Source organism: Abrus precatorius, unplaced genomic scaffold (genome assembly GCF_003935025.1).
Source record: "Abrus precatorius isolate BTA unplaced genomic scaffold, Abrus_2018 Scaffold2, whole genome shotgun sequence".
NCBI lineage: Eukaryota > Viridiplantae > Streptophyta > Magnoliopsida > Fabales > Fabaceae > Abrus > Abrus precatorius.
This window is the reverse complement of record NW_020874362.1, coordinates 7,140,961-7,159,999: the sequence shown is the minus strand read 5'-3', so window position 1 is coordinate 7,159,999 and position 19,039 is coordinate 7,140,961. Positions and strand designations below refer to the sequence as shown.

Below are 19,039 nucleotides of genomic sequence, written 5' to 3'. Positions count from 1 at the left end.
TTTTTCACTTTTAGGATAGGAAGCTTTTTGCCATTTTATTGTACTTTCATTTCACACACTTTGCAAAGGCTTAGGTCAGGATCTTGGGTAACTGCCAAGGGTTCAAATTAGGGTTTCTTTCTTACTTCATCTTTCTTTTCTTCCATTTATCTTGAATTTCTCTGGTTTTGTTGAACATCATCTCTTGTAATGTTGAACCTCATTCCTATGGAAGGCTAATTTTTGTTTATTAATCCCTAGTAAGTTCATAATGGTTCTTGAAATCTTGATTTGATTGCTAATACAAATTTTTTTTCCATTGAATTTCACTTTTCCTAATTTCGTGAGAATCGAGTTAGGAATTAAATAGTGGTTGTTGCTTAATCAATCTAAATTTCTTTCTTAATAAGGGAAACTCAGTTTGCTTAATTCTGGGTTGGGTCCTAAGTTTACTTAATTCTAAGGACCAAGGATTAGAACACATGTGACTTGCTTAATCTTGCATGAGAATTTAAAATTAATTGACGCTTGTTCTAATTAACGTACTTCGAGAAAAGAATGAGTTATTAATTCTTTGAGGATTTATGATTGAACCAATATGGATGCACTAGAGGTTAACATATTTTGTTAATTGATTACCTCAACTTAATTCTCTTGCTTGAATGCTTTTGAACTTATAAACAACAAAACCCCCATTTTTATTTCCTAAACTAAATGCTCATGTCATGTTTGATGTATAATCTCGTACCCAACGTTCGCAAGAGGATGACCTAGGTCAATTCAACCTAGCACTACATAATTCAATTTATATTTTGATAGAGGTAGTGATAAGTCTGTATTTAGGCCCTCTTTTATAGCCCATATATTCATATTTGATCTTTATTTTATTTGGATTTTACACTGATTTATATGTTAATTGTGTAGTTTAATATGAAAAGGCCACAAGTGGATTTTGGGCTTAAATTGATAGAAGATTAGAGCTTCACAGCAGTCAACACGCTCAGACCCTTTCAACAAGCACGAGGTGCTTCAAGCCCATGCACAGTCTGCTCATATGCAGGAAGCCCAATTATAAAGAGCTTTTAGGGTTTTCAAATCCTATAAAAGAGATACCTTATTTTTTTTTTATATCTTGTCTTTGCCTTTTCGATACACCTCTCATCTCATCTCTCTTGCATGAGATCTTTGACATACTCTTAGCAGAACTTAGAGCTTTGAGCGATTGTACTTGAAGACCGGGAACTCATCTCACACTCTAGTTTGCTATTTCTTTTGATTATGCCTTTATTTATGATTGTTTTAGTTCTTCCCTTTAACATGAGTAACAAAGTTCATATCTAGAGCTATGGGAACTATTGTTCATAAATTTATAGGGTTTTGACGTTTGAATCTAAATTTAATTTCCGTTCTGTGATTAGATTTTATCTTATTGCACTTCTTTTTTAATCTTAATTAATTATATCATCAGACAACCGTACCTCAATTAATTAATGGATCTATAAGATAAAGCGAGACAAAGGATTAGGCTTACCAAACTAATCTTTCTCTTCCAATTGTTATTAAATTAACAAGTTCATAGTTGCTTTATGCTTTCTTAAATTGATGTCTTGCATGACCATTGAAGATGTTAATTTAAAGAAAAGAATATTAATATTGCATGACCATTGAGTATTAATAGTATTTGTATGAATGATTGGTAATCACAAGGAAATCAAATTTAGAGTTAAACAGAAGAATAACATAAAAGATTGAATGAGTAAACTCATATGTCCTAGGTTCCTCTCCGATAAGTTCAACCAAGACGTGCATTGTGTTCTTTATTCTAGTTTTTAGAATTGATTTTATAAATTCTTGTTTTAATTAATCTCATATCTTTGAAACTCAAACAATTAAACTAAAAAATTCTTAGAAATTAAAAATCAATCTTTGTGGGATGCTATTTCATGAACTTAATTTAAGAACTTTTTATTACTTCTCGATGAGTACACTTGCCCTCTGAACAAGTTTTTGGTGTCGTTGCTGGGGATTGCTTTTTTAATATTAAGAAAATCTCGAAACAATTTGTATTTTGCTTAATTTTAATGTTGTTTTGTTTATTTTTCAATTTTTTATTTGAAGAATTTTAGTTTTTATTTTATTTTATTTTAGTTTTTTATTTTATAATTTTTTTAGTATATTCTCACTCATTCTAAGTGCTCTACAATTTGTTTATTTGATCTGGAGATTGAGAAAACATCGCGTAGACAAAGAAAAGAAGTGAGAGAGCAAAGAATGGCAAATGTAAGGAGATCAATTCAAAATTACATGACATCCACTGCTAGAGGCGCTCCTAGAAGCATCGTGGCCCCTAATGTGGAGGCCAACAATTTTGAGCTGAAGTCAGCATTGATAACTATGGTACAAAACTCCATCTAGTTTGGAGGCATGCCCAACGAAGATCCTAATCTTCATCTGACAAAGTTCATACGATTAACTAATACCATCAAATATAAAGGAGTCTCCAACGATGCTATTTGACTCTGTCTTTTTCCCTTCTCGGTATCTAAAAAGGTGAATGTTTGGTTTGCCTCACTCCCAGCCAATTCCATCATAACTTGGGAGGACCTCACTCAATAATTCTCAAGGTCCTCAAAACTCATGACGGAGATATGTTGCTTCCAATAATATGAAGCAGAATCCTTGTTCGAGGCATGAGAGCGATTTGGAGAGCTTTTGAAGAGATGTCCTCATCACGATTTTTTGACGTGGAGACAAGTGCAGATCTTTTATAGTGGCTTATCAATCACCACCAGGGCTATAATCAATGTCGGGTCCCTCATAAGAAAAGATCCAAATGATGCATACAAGTTAATAGATGAGATGACATCTGCTAGCTTCTGGTGGCACACTGATAACTCTTACAATATCAAGAGGAAAGAGACCGCTCCAGTCTACCAAGCAGAGAGCAGCAGCCCACTAATGAACCCAATGGCAGCTCTTGCAAAGCAACTAAAATCTTTAATGAAGGCTTAAGACTAACCTGCAAGAGCTTCTGCAAGCCCAAAATTTAAGCAAGAAGAGACAAATTTTATGGGTAATCACAACTTGGCGTGGCAAAATATTCCTCCTAACTCTTGGGGAATGACTTTAGAAGTCAAAATTCAAGTGTTTATTACCCTTCCCATATGCAAAATCAAGGAGTAAGAGTAAAAGGGAAAAAAGCTTAGTTTTAAGAACAAATGGTGCAGTATGTGCATTACTCTGATAAGAGGATGACAGAGCTTGAGTCCAAGTTGGACCATGTAACACCCTACTGTATTTAGTTTATGCTTAAGTCATAATTACTAAATGCAGTAGTTGCATTATATTAATAAAAATTTTGTTTATTCCACTTATTCATTTCATATTGGTTTAGTAGTAAATTATCGGATGTATAAAGGAGTGAGACATTATAAAAACAAAAATAAAAGAAAATCAAATATAGAATAACCTGGATAAACATAGTAATTAATTTAACTTATACATTTTACAGAAAGGTAACTAGATACATATATGTATATAAGACACCATGTTATTTACATATAGTCAGGAATACTGATGAAATGAATTTAGCTACTCGTCATGCAAAAGATTGTCGTTAATCCTCATCAAATATGCAAGAAATGAATGCAATACTAAGGTGTTATCCTAGGTTGTCTCCAGGAAATTTTTGGTTGGGAACATACATCGAACAAGTGTAAACATGGATTTTAAAGCAAGTAAAATTGGGGGAATTTTTGTTAACTTCTAGATTTAAATCAAGAACGAAATGTGAATTAATGAAATTCAATCAATTAAAATGAGTAATCCCTAGTCAATCAATGAGTTCTATCCTTATTCTTTCAAATGATTCAATAATCCCCTTTCTTTCCCTTGAATTAAGTTAATCTAACAAGTGAAAATTAACTTTAACATCCCAATTAAAATTAAGCATCTTAATGGGCTCCAATCTCTATCCCTAAGATTAAGCAACCTCAAAGATTAATCAAAATTAAGCAATTTTGAATTAGAATTTTGTTGGGGAATTTAGGGTTCATTAAGCAATGTTCCCTTCATGCAAATTCCATTTCATTCAAAGATTGGGGTCAATAAATTCAAGGAAAGAAAGATTTGTATTGCAATTAATCCCAAGAATTCAAGATTCATGTGCATTGACTAGAAATTACAAGGGAGTTTAGCCCTCCATATGGATGGGCTTCACAAATGAAAGAAAGAAATGCAAGAACGTAAGCAGCATCAATGTAAATTCAACAAAAATCAAAAGGGAAATTGGAAATTAAAACCTATAGAGGACCCTTGGCTGTCACCCAAGACTCCAATGTTCTGGGAAATTGTCTCAATTTGGCAAAGGAAAAATGTGTAAAAGTGTTAAAAAGTCTCGTACCCTAATTCCTAAAACCTATTTATATTGGATGCCATGTCAGCAAAGTGTCCACTTTTTGCTTTGAAAGTGTCAACTTTGGGCCAAAAGAGTGTCCACGCGCAGGATGAAAGGTTTGCCACTTCTCTGGAGTTGCCACTTTTTGTGCTAAAAGTGGCTACTCTGGTGCGCGTGGCCACTATGAGAGCCAATAGTGTCCACGTGCAGAAATGCTTCCCAAACGGCATCCTGGAGCTCCCTGGAGTGGTCACTATGAGACACAATAGTGGCTACTTTGGGTCCTTCAATTTACAAACTTGCTATAATTGCCACTTTTGCTCTTGAAAGTGGCTACTTTGAAGCCAATCTTCATCCAAGGGCCAAGATTTCTCAAAAATTAACTTGGGGACTCTGCAAAATTATTAAGAAAATTAAAATTACAATCTATATCTATGTAATTAAATGCAAATTAACTAAAAATTAATAAACCTATTATTTTACTCAAAATGTAATTTTTGTACTATTTACACTATATAAGTCTAATTTTTCTATTAAGGAAAACTAAAAAGACAAGTAAAAACATGATAAAATGTGGATTCATCACAACCCCAAACTTAAACTTTTGCTTGTCCTCAAGCAAATCAAAACTCAAGCAAATTAAATGAGGAGAGTTGGATTTATCTAATTTTTTTTAAATTTTTTTTTTTTATTTCAACTTCATGCTTTAATTGACAATTCCAAAATTTTCACAACCATAGATTCATTCAATAGAGAAATCACGTTCATGTCAAATATTTCATACAAAGTCCCACTAAATTGAAACAAAAGAATCAAGCAAAGTTTCATGTGACTCACATAATGCAAAGAAACTATCCAGCTCACAAGGTGGTGTTTCACTCATCACTCAATAACATTTTAGGCTAAGTGTTTTCCCTCAATTCATGCATTTTACCTCACCTTACCATAGGCTTGCCCATATCCTTAATCTCCTTTGCCTAGACACAATGAACTACCTATCATGAGGGCTTTGTTAGTCACAAATGGGGGTTATGATAGGTTCAAATTTAATCAAGGAGGGTCACAAGATTAAGTGGGTATTTAAGAGGAGGAAGTTCTTTTGAGTGATTTAGTACAACAACTAGAGTAGAATGCCTTAAATGATGTAGCTTAAGAGGTTCAAGCATTGTTTCACCACATTTTTCATTAATTTGCTTTATGTGGGCATCTTTCTCAACTCAATTGCCTTGCTATGTTTTTCTTTCTTTTTCTCTTTTTCATTCATTCATTTTATTTTTTTTGTGATATCATGGACTTTGACAATCATTCTTTTCTTCTTCTTTTTTTTTTTGACATGTATTATTAACATGTATGCTGTCCACCATCCCAAACTTAAGATGTTGCTTGTCCTCAAGCAACTACACTCATAATCCGCACCCCAAACTTAGTTGCTTGCAATATATCTTGAGGCAACTCAAAAGAAATGCCTCTCTTAAGGAAGGGAAATTATTGGTGCAGACTAAGTTTGGTAAAAGTAAGACATGGGGAACAAGGGAAAGGAGGTGCAAGGGTGGGGGGGTATGTGCAAAGAAGGCCTTGATCATCTAGATGGAAAATTACACAATGCATATTCAATTAAGAAACAAGGCAAGTTCTAGAGGATGAATGCGACAATACATGTAATATGCACACAGAAAAAGAAGTAAGAGGCCCAATTCACTACCATGGTAAAGGTGACAAGAACTTACAACAATGTGAGCACAATTCACCCAGCAAGAAAATATGTTCAAAATGTTAGGAATGGAAATATGTACAAAAATGAGAATGAGTATGGGTTGGATGGGAAATGCAATCAGAGCATAAAAGCAAAATTATAAAACAGGACTAGATTAAAAAGAAAAGAGAAGGCATGAAATAAGGAAAAGTAAGCGAGAAATAAATGCAAAACAGGGACAAAGAGTTCACCCCCCCTTTTTATGGATAATGTATTCAAAGTTCAGGGTAAAATGATGCTCCTCTTGATGGAACTAAGGGCATCTCTGCACAATGATAACAAGAGTTCAGTAAATAAAATGAAAGGGAGGTAACATAACTGTTTGAAGGAAAGTACATAAAAGCAGGAAGGGAAAGACAATAAAAGGACAAGTGGTTCCTAATTACTTGGGAAAATAAAAGAAAATAAGTACAAGCAGAGAAATAAAAGAAAACACGAAAGGTAGACTAAATGGCATCTTCATCAGAGGTGGATGAGGTGGCGCCTTCATCTTCCTCTACTTCTTCTGCTTCCTCTAAGGAACTAGAGTTAGGGGCATCTCTGGGGGCATTGGGATTGAATGGAGGTAGGTCATGCTGGGCAGCAGCTCAGAGATGAGAGGCAGGAACGGTGGGGGAGTAGTAGATCTGCTTCGAAGTCATCCCCATCTTCTTGCCAATGTTCAGCGTCATGGTTTCCAGTAGGAGGAGCATGGCGTTCTGGCGAGCATGGAGGGCAGTCTGCCGCTTAGCTATCTGGTGCAGCTGTTCCTTGACTGGGAGACCTGGCTCGGGCCTGAATTCTACTGGGAGAGTGAGGCCTGGGTCTGAAGATTTCTGGGGTTAAGCAGATCCTTCACCAATGCAGTGGAAATGGGGGGAACTGCTCTGATTCGCTGCTGATAATCTCCAAAATCAACACCTGCATCCTGACACAACAAAGTGATGAGGGAAGGAAAGGCTAAGGAATCTCTGCTTCGTTTCAGGACGTCCAGCATGGCACTGCAGATGACCTCCCCAACATGGATGGGCATGCCAGTGAGGATAACATATATGAGTTCAACCCTCTTCACTGCAATGGTGGAGGTGTGGATGACTGGCATGAATGAGCTGACAACGAAGATACTCCACACCTTAGCAGCCGGGAGAAGGTGTTTGGTGGTCAGATTCTTGGGCTGCATTCTACAATCAAATTCTCAATTTTCTCCTTCAATGCAGATTGTTTGAAGTATAGGCTAGTAATCCTTTTCCTTCTGTTTGCAAAATACAGTGAAATCCAGCTGGCCAGGTTGCTTCTGCAGAGGAGGGATGTTTAAAACCCTCTGGATGGTGGCTGGAGTAAAACTAACTCGTTTCCCCCTGACCATGGTGTGCCTGGGGGGATAAGGGTCATCTGCAAGGCGTAGGGCATTAGCATAAAATTCCTGGGTGATGATGTCCTTCCACCCATTGCCTGCACAGGAGGTGAAAAGTTCCCAGCCACGCCTGTCTATTTCCTCCTGAAACTGTGGAAATTTCCCCTGCTGGATTTCAAAATTCCTGTCCTGGACGATCTGGCGCCTCAGGATGTTCTCCATGAAATACAGTTCATGCTCTGGGGACCTGAACCTGGGGTCATGGGTAGGAGGGGGCTGAGAGGAAGAGGCTTCAGCTGTCCTGCTCCTCTTGGTTCTGGGGGTATTCCTTCTAGGATTGCTTGACATTATCTGCACAGAAGAAAGAATATGTGAATAGGTAATGCAGGGAAATTGGGTCAACCCTCCACGGTAACACACAACAGCAAGCAATCAAACCAGGGGCTGCAAAATAATTTGATACCATCCTAAGTAATTTGTGTGCAAAAGGGTGTATAGTGCTACATATGACTCAGAGAGCAACCAATGTCAATCATGGTACATAGCCTACAAACACATTCCATTCCATAAAAAGAGGCATTTTGTGGGCAAAGCATAGAGCTCAAATGGTACAGACAAGAACAATTAAGCACAGAGAATGGTGTGGCATACGTTCACTATGTATAGCAATCCAATGTATAGCAAAATATGGCTTCTAAGCTCAAGGACCATAATGCAGCAATTAGTGAAATTAAAGTCACGAAAAGCATGTTCAACACCCATAAAGATCAACAATCATGGTTAATTATGTAATGTGCATGAGGATCAAGTGCAGCAAAAGTAAAATGGCATGGAATTGAGAAGCAAAATAGCAAAATGGAGGGGCCAAAACTAAATGGAAATGGGCACGAACCAAATTCAGGCACTAACATACATGAACAAGAAGTTTAATAGCATTATTGGCATGTTTAGAGCATAAAAATGAAGGAGGGGAGCATAACAAAAACAACAAATGGGAGTCATGGCAAAAAGGGTGTAGCCACTATTGGGGACAAAAGTGGGAACGTCCAATTGAATAGGAATAATACACCCCATTGGGTGCAATTTAGGGACCTCGCCTTCTTTAATTCATGTAAGAATGCTCAATTACACAAGAATTACACTTCAATTTCAATTTTACCCTTTTTTTTTCATTGAAATTGAAAAGCCCTAAATTGGGGAATCTAAAAACCCTAACTATGAATGGAGAGAAATTGAGAGAATTACCTTGCTTGAAGCCGTGGGTGTGGTGAGGGAAGGTGCGTCTTGGGACTAGGAGTGAGTGGGTGTGAATGGGTGTGAGTGGGTGTGTGAAATTGGGACGTGAAAGTGGGTGCGTGCTGGGCGTCGTGTGAGGTGAGGATTGTGTGAAATTGGTGAGTGTGTCTACTTTCAAAGGAATTAGTGGCTACTTTGGGTTGGGCCCAAGGGGAATAGTGCAAATGAGGTGTGGGCGTGCCTACTCCAAACAAGAAAAGTGGGAACACCAAAGAGGCTAAATTGGAGGGCAATTTGGGCGTGTCCACTTTCAATTAAGAAACTGGGAACTATAGAGAGGCTAAATTGCATTTTGATTTGCGTGTGGCCACTTTTGGTTGCTAAAGTGGGAACTACAGTGAGTTAAATTGCACTCTATTTGTGCGTGGCCACTTTTGGTTGGGAAAGTGGGAACTACAGTGAGTTAAATGTAACGAGATTTTTGCGTGGCCACTATTGGTCTCTAAAGTGTCCACGCATAAATGATTGAGCTTCTGAGCACCAAAGTGGACACTCCTACTCTGAAAAGTGGGAACTACAGAGAAGGAATTGCTTACCTTGAGCCAAAGTAGTCACTATAGCCTATGAAAGTGGCCACTTTCACGAAGGATGAATTGTACCTAGCAAGAATGAGTGCCCAAAGTGGTGCTGCTGCTAGAATTCCTACAAAATTATGAATCCACAAGGAATTATTTACACAAAATTAAAGCATACAAGAAATTTCTTAGCTCATTACACCACAAATGAAGACAAAAATGTAATTGAAGGAATGCAAAGGGGAAGTGAGGGAAAGACAAAATTGCTTATTCACTTGTGAGTTGCCTCTCACAGAACGCTTCGTTAACGTCACTAGTTTGACGTGTGAAGTGATTTACTCATGACAGGGGCCTTGGTTGAAGGAAATGATAGGAGAGTACACATCCACCTCTTTAACCTCCTCCAATGAAACTGAATTCTCCAAAAATTGTTTCAGGCGATGTCTATTCACTGTGAAACTTTTGCTGGTGGAATCACTTTTGATTTCCACTATACCATTAGGAAATACCTTGGTAATTGTGAATGGTCCAATCCACCTTGACTTGAGTTTCCCAGGCATGAACTTCAAACGGGAATTGAATAAAAGGACCTTTTGATTAGTGCAAAATTCCTTGCTTAAAATTCTCTTATCATGGTAATGCTTAGTCTTTTCCTTGTAGATTCTGGAGTTCTCATAAGCTTTAAGGCGCAATTCCTCTAACTCTTGCAGTTGTAACTTTCTTTGTTCCCCAGCCAAGTCATAATGCATATTGCACAGCTTCACCGCCCAGTATGCTTTGCGTTCTACCTCAACCAGTAGATGGCAAGCTTTCCCATAAACCACCCTGTATGGTGACATTCCCAAGGGTGTTTTAAATGCTGTCCTGTGTGCCCACAAAGCATCATCAAGCCTGCAGCTCCAGTCTTTTCTATGGGGCTGAACCACTCTCTCAAGTATTTTCTTTATCTCCCTATTAGAGAGTTCAACCTACCCATTGGTCTGTAGGTGGTAAGCAGTGGAAACCTTATGGACAACCCCATATTTCTTTAACAAGACTTCCATTGTCCTATTGTAGAAATGACTTCCTTGATCACTAATGATGGCCCTAGGAATTCCAAACCTGCAAAATAAGTTGCTACGGACAAAATCGGTAACAACCTTGGCATCATTAGTCCTGGTGGCTTTGGCTTCCACCCATTTTGAAACATAATCAACAGCAAGGAGAATATAAAGAAAACCAAAAGAGGGGAGAAAAGGTCCCATGAAATCAATACCCCAGACATCAAAGATGTCACAGTACAAGGTAGGTTGCTGGGGCATCTCCTGTCTCCAGGTAATGACTCTTTCTGCTCTTTGGCATCTCTCACATGTAGAGCATGTTTTCCATGAGTCTTTGAAAATGGAAGGCCAATACAGTCCTGCATCCAATATTTTTCTTGCTGTTCTCTGGGGTCCTTGATGCCCTCCCACAGCTGAAGCATGACAGAATTGTAGTATGGATGGGATTTCTTCATCAAGCACGCATCTCCTAATGACTTGATCACTGTAGAATTTCCATAAATAAGGTCATCCCAAACATAGTGTTTGGCAACACTCCTTATTTTGTCCTTTTTAGTTTTTGGTGCATTTGCTGGAAAAACTCCCTGCAACAAGAAAGTTGACAATGTCAGCGAACCAGGGTGTCTGCGAAGTATACAACTCCAGTAGTTGCTCATCAGGAAATTCATCTAAGATGGCAATAGGGTTGGAAACTCCCTCTATTCTGCTCAAGTGATTAGCCACCAGATTTTGGGTTCCGCTCCTATCCTTAATCTCCAGATCAAACTCTTGAAGTAGAAGCATCCACTTTATGAGCCTAGGCTTGGAATCTGTCTTTTTCCGTAGATACTTCAAAGCAGAATGATCAGTAAAAACTATAACTTTGGACCTTAACAAATATGATCTGAATTTATCCAATGCAAAGACTATAGCTAATAACTCCTTTTCAGTTGTAGTGTAATTACACTGTGCAAGGTCTAAAGTTCTAGAGGCATAGTAAATTATGTGAGGAAATTTACCGATCCTTTGAGTCAACGCAGCCCCTACTGCAAAGTTGGATGCATCACACATGAGTTCAAATGGTTTGGTCCAGTCTGGGGGTTGGATGACAGGTGTGGTGGTCAGAGCTTCTTTAAGCATATTCAAGGCTTCCTTGCATTTCTCATCAAAATTAAACTCAGCCTCTTTTTGCAGCAGCTTGGAAAGGGGAGTAGCAATCTTGGAAAAGTTCTGGATGAACCGCCTGTAAAATCCTGCATGGCCCAAAAAAGAACGTATCTCCCTCACGCATGAGGGGTAAGGAAGTTGTGCAATAATATCAAGCTTTGCAGGATCTACTTCAATTCCCTTTTCAGATATGATATGGCCTAACACCACACCTTACTCTACCATGAAATGACATTTTTCAAAATTTAGCACAAGGTTAGTGTCAATGCACCTTTTCAAAACTCTTTCTAAATTAACTAAACATGCAGAGAAAGATGGGCCATATACAGTGAAATCGTCCATAAAGACTTCTATGCAATGCTCCACTAAATCAGAAAAAACACTAAGCATGCATCTTTGAAATGTTCCTAGAGCATTGCTCAGGCCAAATGGCATTCTCCTGTAGGCAAAAGTGCTAAAGGGACATGTGAAAGTGGTCTTATCCTGGTCCTCAGGTGCTATACAGATTTGGAAATAACCGGAAAAACCATCAAGAAAGCAATAGTGGGATTTACCTGCCAATCTTTCAAGTATCTGATCAATGAAAGGGAATGGGAAGTGATCTTTTCGGGTTGCTTGATTAAGCCTCCTGTAGTCTATGCAGACTCTTCAGTTGTTCTAGACTCTGGTGGGTATCAACTCATTTTTATCATTCTTCACTACAGTGAGCCCAGATTTCTTGGGAACCACTTGGACTGGGCTAACCCAAGTGCTATCAGATATAGGGTAGATAATCCCAGCTTGCAGCAGTTTGGTGAGTTCTTTCTTCACCACTTCTAAAATGATGGGATTCACCCTCCTCTGAGGTTGTCTCACTGGCTTAGCACCCTCCTCCAATAATATTCTGTGCATGCAAAGAGGGGGGCTGATTCCAGGAATATCAGCGAGGGTCCACCCTATAGCCTTCTTGTGCCTTCTTATCACTTCTAGGAGTTCCTCCTCTTGATCAGTATTCAGTGCAGTAGAGATGATTACTGGGACCTTCTCATTTGCCTCTAGATAGACATATTTCAAATGTTTTGGCAAAGGCTTGAGCTCCAAAGTTGGGGGTAGCTCCACAGAAGGACGTGCTTTGGCACATTCAGTGGAAGACAATCCTGCAACATTCAAATCTAAGAGGTCAGATTCAACTGTACTTGCTAAACCCAAGAAATCATTATCTACCCCTACTAATTTTTCAATTTTCTCAGTGTTAGAAGTTGCAGAATTTATGTTTAAAAAATCTAAAATACAATTTTCACACACAGAAGAATTAGTACAGTATTTACAAGTGGCATTATCTGAAAAATCAGAAATATTAAGAGCAAGTTCCTCTTCTAAAAACTTAAAAAATTGAGCATCTATCAAATCATCTAACAGACTAATTTGGAACACAGAGTGTTCTTCTGATGGGTGCTTCATGGCGTCCAGAATGTTGAACCGCACAATGTTGTCCCCGAACTCCATAGTGAGTGTCCCGGCATGCACGTCAATCTTCGTTCTTGCAGTCTTCAAGAACGGTCTTCCCAAAATGATTGGTGCAGCACCCTTCACTGACTCCCCCTCTTGCATGTCTAGAATGTAAAAATCGGCCGGGAAGATGAGATCATTCACCCTGACTAGTACATCGATGCTTCTATTGGCTAACTGAATAACCACACCTGTAGGCTGCAGAGGGCCAAGAGATAGTGAAGTAAAAATGGATAATGGCATGACATTTATAGATGCTCCTAGATCTAGTATGGCATTTTCAATCCTATTGTTGCCAATAATGCATGGGATAGTGAATGTTCCGGGGTCCTTACATTTCTCAGGCATTGTGGACCTTTGTTTTTCAAAGAGTGCGGAAACATTCCTACCCATATTTACCTTTTCATTACCCTTAAGACGCCTCTTGTGGGTGCATAAGTCTTTCAAAAATTTGGCGTACTTGGGTATTTGCTTAATTTGCTTAATTGCATCTAGCAGAGATATGTTCACCTCTACCTTCCTAAAGGTCTCAAACATCTCTTTTTCAGCATCTTCAATCTTTTTGCTTGGTTGGACAACTCTCTGAGGGAACGGGAGAGGAATTGCCCTTTCAATATTGTCCGCCACCTTTGGTTGGGCAGATGCAGGTTCTGGTTGTTCTTGAGCTTTTTCCTCTCCATTCAGCTCAACTGCAAATGAAGTACAGCTTGGGTCTTGGTGTGTAAAAACTGATCACTGGGCAAGTGTACCCGTTGTCGAAGTAATATTATTAAAATTAAAATTAAAGTACCAAGTGTCGTATCCACATGGACTGTTATTAAGAAACTTTTCCTTAATTGCGTAATTGTTAATAAATATGAGAAATAAACCTTGTTGATGAAATTGCTAAAAGTAAAAGAATAATAAATTAAAAGGAACAGATATTCTAGTGAAAATAAATTATAAAAAATTATGACTAAAGGTATTCAATGTAAAAAGGCAAGTATCTAGACTGTAAATCCCCCTAAGTGTCCAAATAATTGAAATTCTTCTTCAACTACTTAGTTCCAAACCCTTATCGCTGTAGGAAATTCCAAATTAAATCAATACCTTTCTCAAGGATAATGATTCCTAACCCTCAGTTGATTAATCGAAATCTCTTCCTTAATTAATACCCCTAGGCTACATTAAGTTCATTATGAATTCCATAATTAGGGTTAATCCTAATACAGAAAACTCACGTCTTTCTATCTCTAGAAATACATTCAAGTCTTTTTAATTGAGCAATGTTAAATTCATGCAAGAATTTTACTCAAATTCAAACAAGAAAACAAGATAGAGAAAATTAATACTAAATTAAACCCAAGAGAAAAGAACATGAAATAGCATTAGAAGAATTCCAGAAAATTTAGTCAATTAGGATTCATTACGTCTAGATACTCAAAAGAAAGTTAGAACCTAAACATCTTGAAATTAAAATTACAAAAGAGATGAAATAAAATGCTTAATCCCATCCTCTTGCCGTCTCTGAGTCTTTTGTCTCCAAAAACCGCCTCCCTTAGGTTTGAGTTCAGTTCTCCTTTTATAGAAATTATCCTAGGGTTAATTTTCTCGCAAAATTTAAATTTCTGACGCGCGTAAAAGTACACGCCCAAGTACACGGCCATGTACTTGGCCGTGTACATCTCTGTTTTCTAATAGATGTCTTTCAAAGCTTTCCATAAAAGTACACGCTCATGTACACGGCCATGTATCTGGCCGTGTACATCTCTGATCTTGATGATACACTTCAATTGACATGACCAGTGAGATACACGCTCATATACACGGGCATGTACTTGCCCGTGTATATCTCTGGTTTCTTTTTTTTCTTCAATTCTCGACATCTTTAAGGCTTTCACTTCTTGATCCTTTTTCCTGAAATATGAATAAAATGAAATTAATAATAGTAAATTTTCTCAATGAATAGCTTAAAACTCTCAATTATCATTCATGAATTACAATGTAGGATCAAGTATAGAAAGCATTTATCAAGTCTACTTTCTCTCTGGATATTATGGGCTCTTGCATAACCCTTCCAGACCTCAAAGTGATTGCACTCACATTTTTAGGATTTGGTATAGTTTGTGCTGGGAGGCTTCTTGAACCTTGAGATTGCATCTGGTTCAGAGACGAGGCTAGCTGTCCCATCTGATTCTCCAAAGTCTTGATACTAGCCTCGGTTCTTTGCTGGAAGGAGATGTTATTCATGGTCAATTGCTTCATGAGCTCCTCTAGTGATGGCTCATTTTTCTTTGGTGCACTTGGTTGTGAGGAAGATGATTGGTGATGCTGCTGAGCTTGTTGTGGTTGATGTTGGGGTTGATGGGGTCTGCTTGGACCACCATGATGTCCTGGATATTGATTGGCATGCTGCTGGTTTTACTGTTGAGAATTGTTCCCCCATCTAAGATTTGGATGGTTCCTCCACCCCGGGTTATATCTATTCGAAGATAGATCCCAGTTGGGCTGTTGTTGCGAATTTAGAAAAGGAAATTTGTTAGTGTATATATTTGCAGCATAAGCCTGGGGGTTACCTTCCAGAGTTTCAAACTCTTGCAGAGTGGGGCAACTATCAGTATAATGATCTGTAGATGAGCAAATGCCATATAGCATGGTTGGAATGGATGGGGAGGAGGCTGTGATGCAATAGTATTCTTTTGCATGGCAGCCAATTGCTTCATCATGGATGCCAATTCATCAAGCTTGTGGTCCAGCTTACTAGATTCTGTAGCTTGTACTTCATTGACATTTCTGGTAACACAAGAGTTCTGCCTTGTTGCAAATTGTTGTGACTTGGCAGCCATATTCTCTATCAAATTCTGGGCTGCAACTGGAGTTTTGCCAACCAATGCCCCTCCATTTGCAGCATCTATCATGCTCCGATCTATAGGGTGCAGTCCCTCATAGAAGTATTGGATCAACAACTGATCACTAATTTAGTGGTGGGGGCAGCTAGCACACAATCTTTTGAACCTTTCCCAGTATTCATAGTGTTTCCCTCTCTAGCTGTCTAATTCCACAAATCTCTTTTCTTATGGATGCAGCTCTCGAGGCTGGAAAGAATTTCTCTAGAAAGAGTCTTTTCAAAGCATCCCAGCTTGTTATTGATCCCGGTGGAAGGTAGTACAACCAGTCTTTTGCGGTGTCCATTATTAAGAAAGGGAAGGCCTTCAATTTGACATGCTCCTCTGGGACACCTTGAGGTTGCATGGTGGAGCAGACAATATGAAACTCCTTCAAGTGTTTGTGAGGGTCTTCACTTGCAAAACCATGGAATTTAGGTAGAAGGTGAATTAGTCCGGTCTTCAAAACAAAAGGAGCGTCCACATCTGGATATTGGATGCACAATGTTTGGTATGTGACATCTGGTGCAACTAGCTCCTTAAGAGTCCTTTCATCACCTGCCATTGCTTCAAAACCAGAGTCAAGCGAAAATGTAGAAGAGTAAATAGAAATTGGAGTCACAGATTGCAACGATGCAGTGGAGGATAATGATGGTTCAGAGTGTTCAGAGTGATTAGAGTGATCCCTGTGTCCTAGTGTTTCTATGAAAAGTCCTATCAATTTCCTGGTCTAATGGATACAAATCTCCAGGGTTTGATCGGGTCATGCACTAGATATCAACTAAATAAATTGAAAGCAAATTAAGCTAACGAAATAGCAAGAATAAATTGAAGTTTCTCTGCAGGATTCTGCAGAATTATGCAGCAAAAGTGCAGAAATCAGAATATAATGTAGCAAAATGAGTGTAGAAAATTGAAAGTGAGTAATTGATAAGTTGCAGCACTTGAATGAAGGAAATGATGCAGAAAATCATGCAACAACAATGCAGAGACAGATCACAAAATTCGTATGACTTTCAACACAACACAAAAACTCAAAATGAAACAAACACACTAACATGTAAGACACAAAAATAGAGTACCAAGCATGTTCAACATAAGTTCAACACCAAAAACTCCTCGACAACGGCGCCAATTTGATGAAACGAATTTAGCTACTCGTCATGCAAAAGATTGTCGTTAATCCTCATCAAATATGCAAGAAATGAATACAATACTAAGGTGTTATCCTAGGTTGTCTCCAGGGAATTTTTGGTTGGGAACATACATCGAACAAGTGTAAACATGGATTTTAAAGCAAGTAAAATGGGGGAGAATTTTTGTTAATTTCCAGATTTAAATCAAGAATGAAATGTGAATTAATGAAATTCAATCAATTAAAATGAGTAATCCCTAGTCAATCAATGAGTTCTATCCTTATTCTTTCAAATGATTCAATAATCCCCTTTCTTTCCCTTGAATTAAGTTAATCTAACAAGCAAAAATTAACTTTAACATCCCAATTAAAATTAAGCATCTTAATGGGCTCCAATCTCTATCTCTAAGATTAAGCAACCTCAAAAATTAATCAAAATTAAGCAATTTTGAATTAGAATTTTGTTGGGTAATTTAGGGTTCATTAATGTTTCTTTCATGTAAATTCCATTTCATTCAAAAATTGGGGTCAATAAATTCAAGGAAAGAAAGATTTATATTGCAATTAATCCCAAGAATTCAAGATTCATGTGCATTGACTAGGAATTACAAGGGAGTTTAGCCCTCCATATGGATGGGCTTCACAAATGAAAGAAAGAAATGCAAGAACGTAAGCAGCATCAATGTAAATATAACAACAATCAAAAGGGAAATTGAAAATTAAAACCTATAGAGGACCCTTGGCTGTCACCCAAGACTCCAATGTTCTGGGAAATTGTCTCAATTTGGCAAAGGAAAAATGTGTAAAAGTGTTAAAAAGTCCCGTACCCTAATTCCTAAAACCTATTTATATTGGATGCCATGTCAGCAAAGTGTCCACTTTTTGCTTTGAAAGTGTCAACTTTGGGCCAAAAGAGTGTCCACGCGCAGGATGAAAGGTTTACCACTTCTTTGGAGTTGCCACTTTTTGTGCTGAAAGTGGCTACTCTGGTGCGCGTGGCCACTATGAAAGCCAATAGTGTCCACGCACATAAATGCTTACCAAACGGCATCCTGGAGCTCCCTGAGTGGTCACTATGAGACACAATAGTGGCTACTTTGGGTCCTTCAATTTCCAAACTTGCTGTAGTTGCCACTTTTGCTCTTGAAAGTGACTACTTTGAAGCCAACCTTCATCCAAGGGCCAAGATTTCTCAAAAATTAACTTGGGGACTCTGCAAAATTATTAAGAAAATTAAAATTGCAATCTATATCTATGTAATTAAATGCAAATTAACTAAAAATTAATAAACCTATGATTTTTACTCAAAATGTAATTTTTGTACTATTTACACTATATAAGTCTAATTTTTCTATTAAGAAAAACTAAAAAGACAAGTAAAAACATGATAAAATGTGGATTCATCAAATACATATAAGGACCACTACATACAAAAAAATCAGTGGTCCATGTCATTAAAGTACAGTCCTAACGAGACTTCATGGTCCAGTAAACTATCCTACCAAAAGAGGGCCATATTGTACAAGTTAGCTACTCCACCAACTACTCAGACAAAAAACCATTGACCATAGCAAGCCCAACAGGAGTATAGTCGTTAGGTCCAGGGGAGGATGATGATGAGTCTATAGCTTTTGATGAGTCACTCTCAGATTCAAGTAGATCTTTGGGGATCACCCACAAAGGCGAAGCAGATATAGGTTCTGTATAATCTGCAAGTGTAAGATATGTCGCGGACAGTGGAAATGCGAAATATGGAGTAGCAGGATCGAATGCAGAATGAAAAAGAGGTACAAAAAAGTCCCTATTACTAAAGAAATAAACCCTAAAATGACACGATTCAACTATATAAAGAGAGTCAAAGGTAGAATCACAGTGTAGTTGCATATCTGGAAACTCAATGTAGATCACTGTTATTGCGTCCATCATGTAGATCTGAGAATGGAACGAAAACTAAGTAGGGTGAGAATTTCTAAAAATTCTCAGTAGGACTATGTATTTCTATGTGACATCGCTTTCATTTCAGTTGCTTTAGTTTTTATTTAAATAAAGGGTTGTTAAACCAATAAGAAAATATTTCAATTATGATTATTAAAA

The 19,039-nt window shown here is 37.9% G+C and overlaps 1 non-coding gene across 1 annotated transcript; it reads right to left on the bottom strand.

Annotated features, from left to right (window-relative positions):
- Positions 1-2,610: 2,610 nt before the first annotated feature.
- LOC113860287 lies at positions 2,611-2,717 on the bottom strand. Its single transcript, XR_003503741.1, has one exon. It is a non-coding gene; the product is annotated as a small nucleolar RNA R71 (small nucleolar RNA).
- Between the last annotated feature and the right edge of the window lie 16,322 nt (positions 2,718-19,039).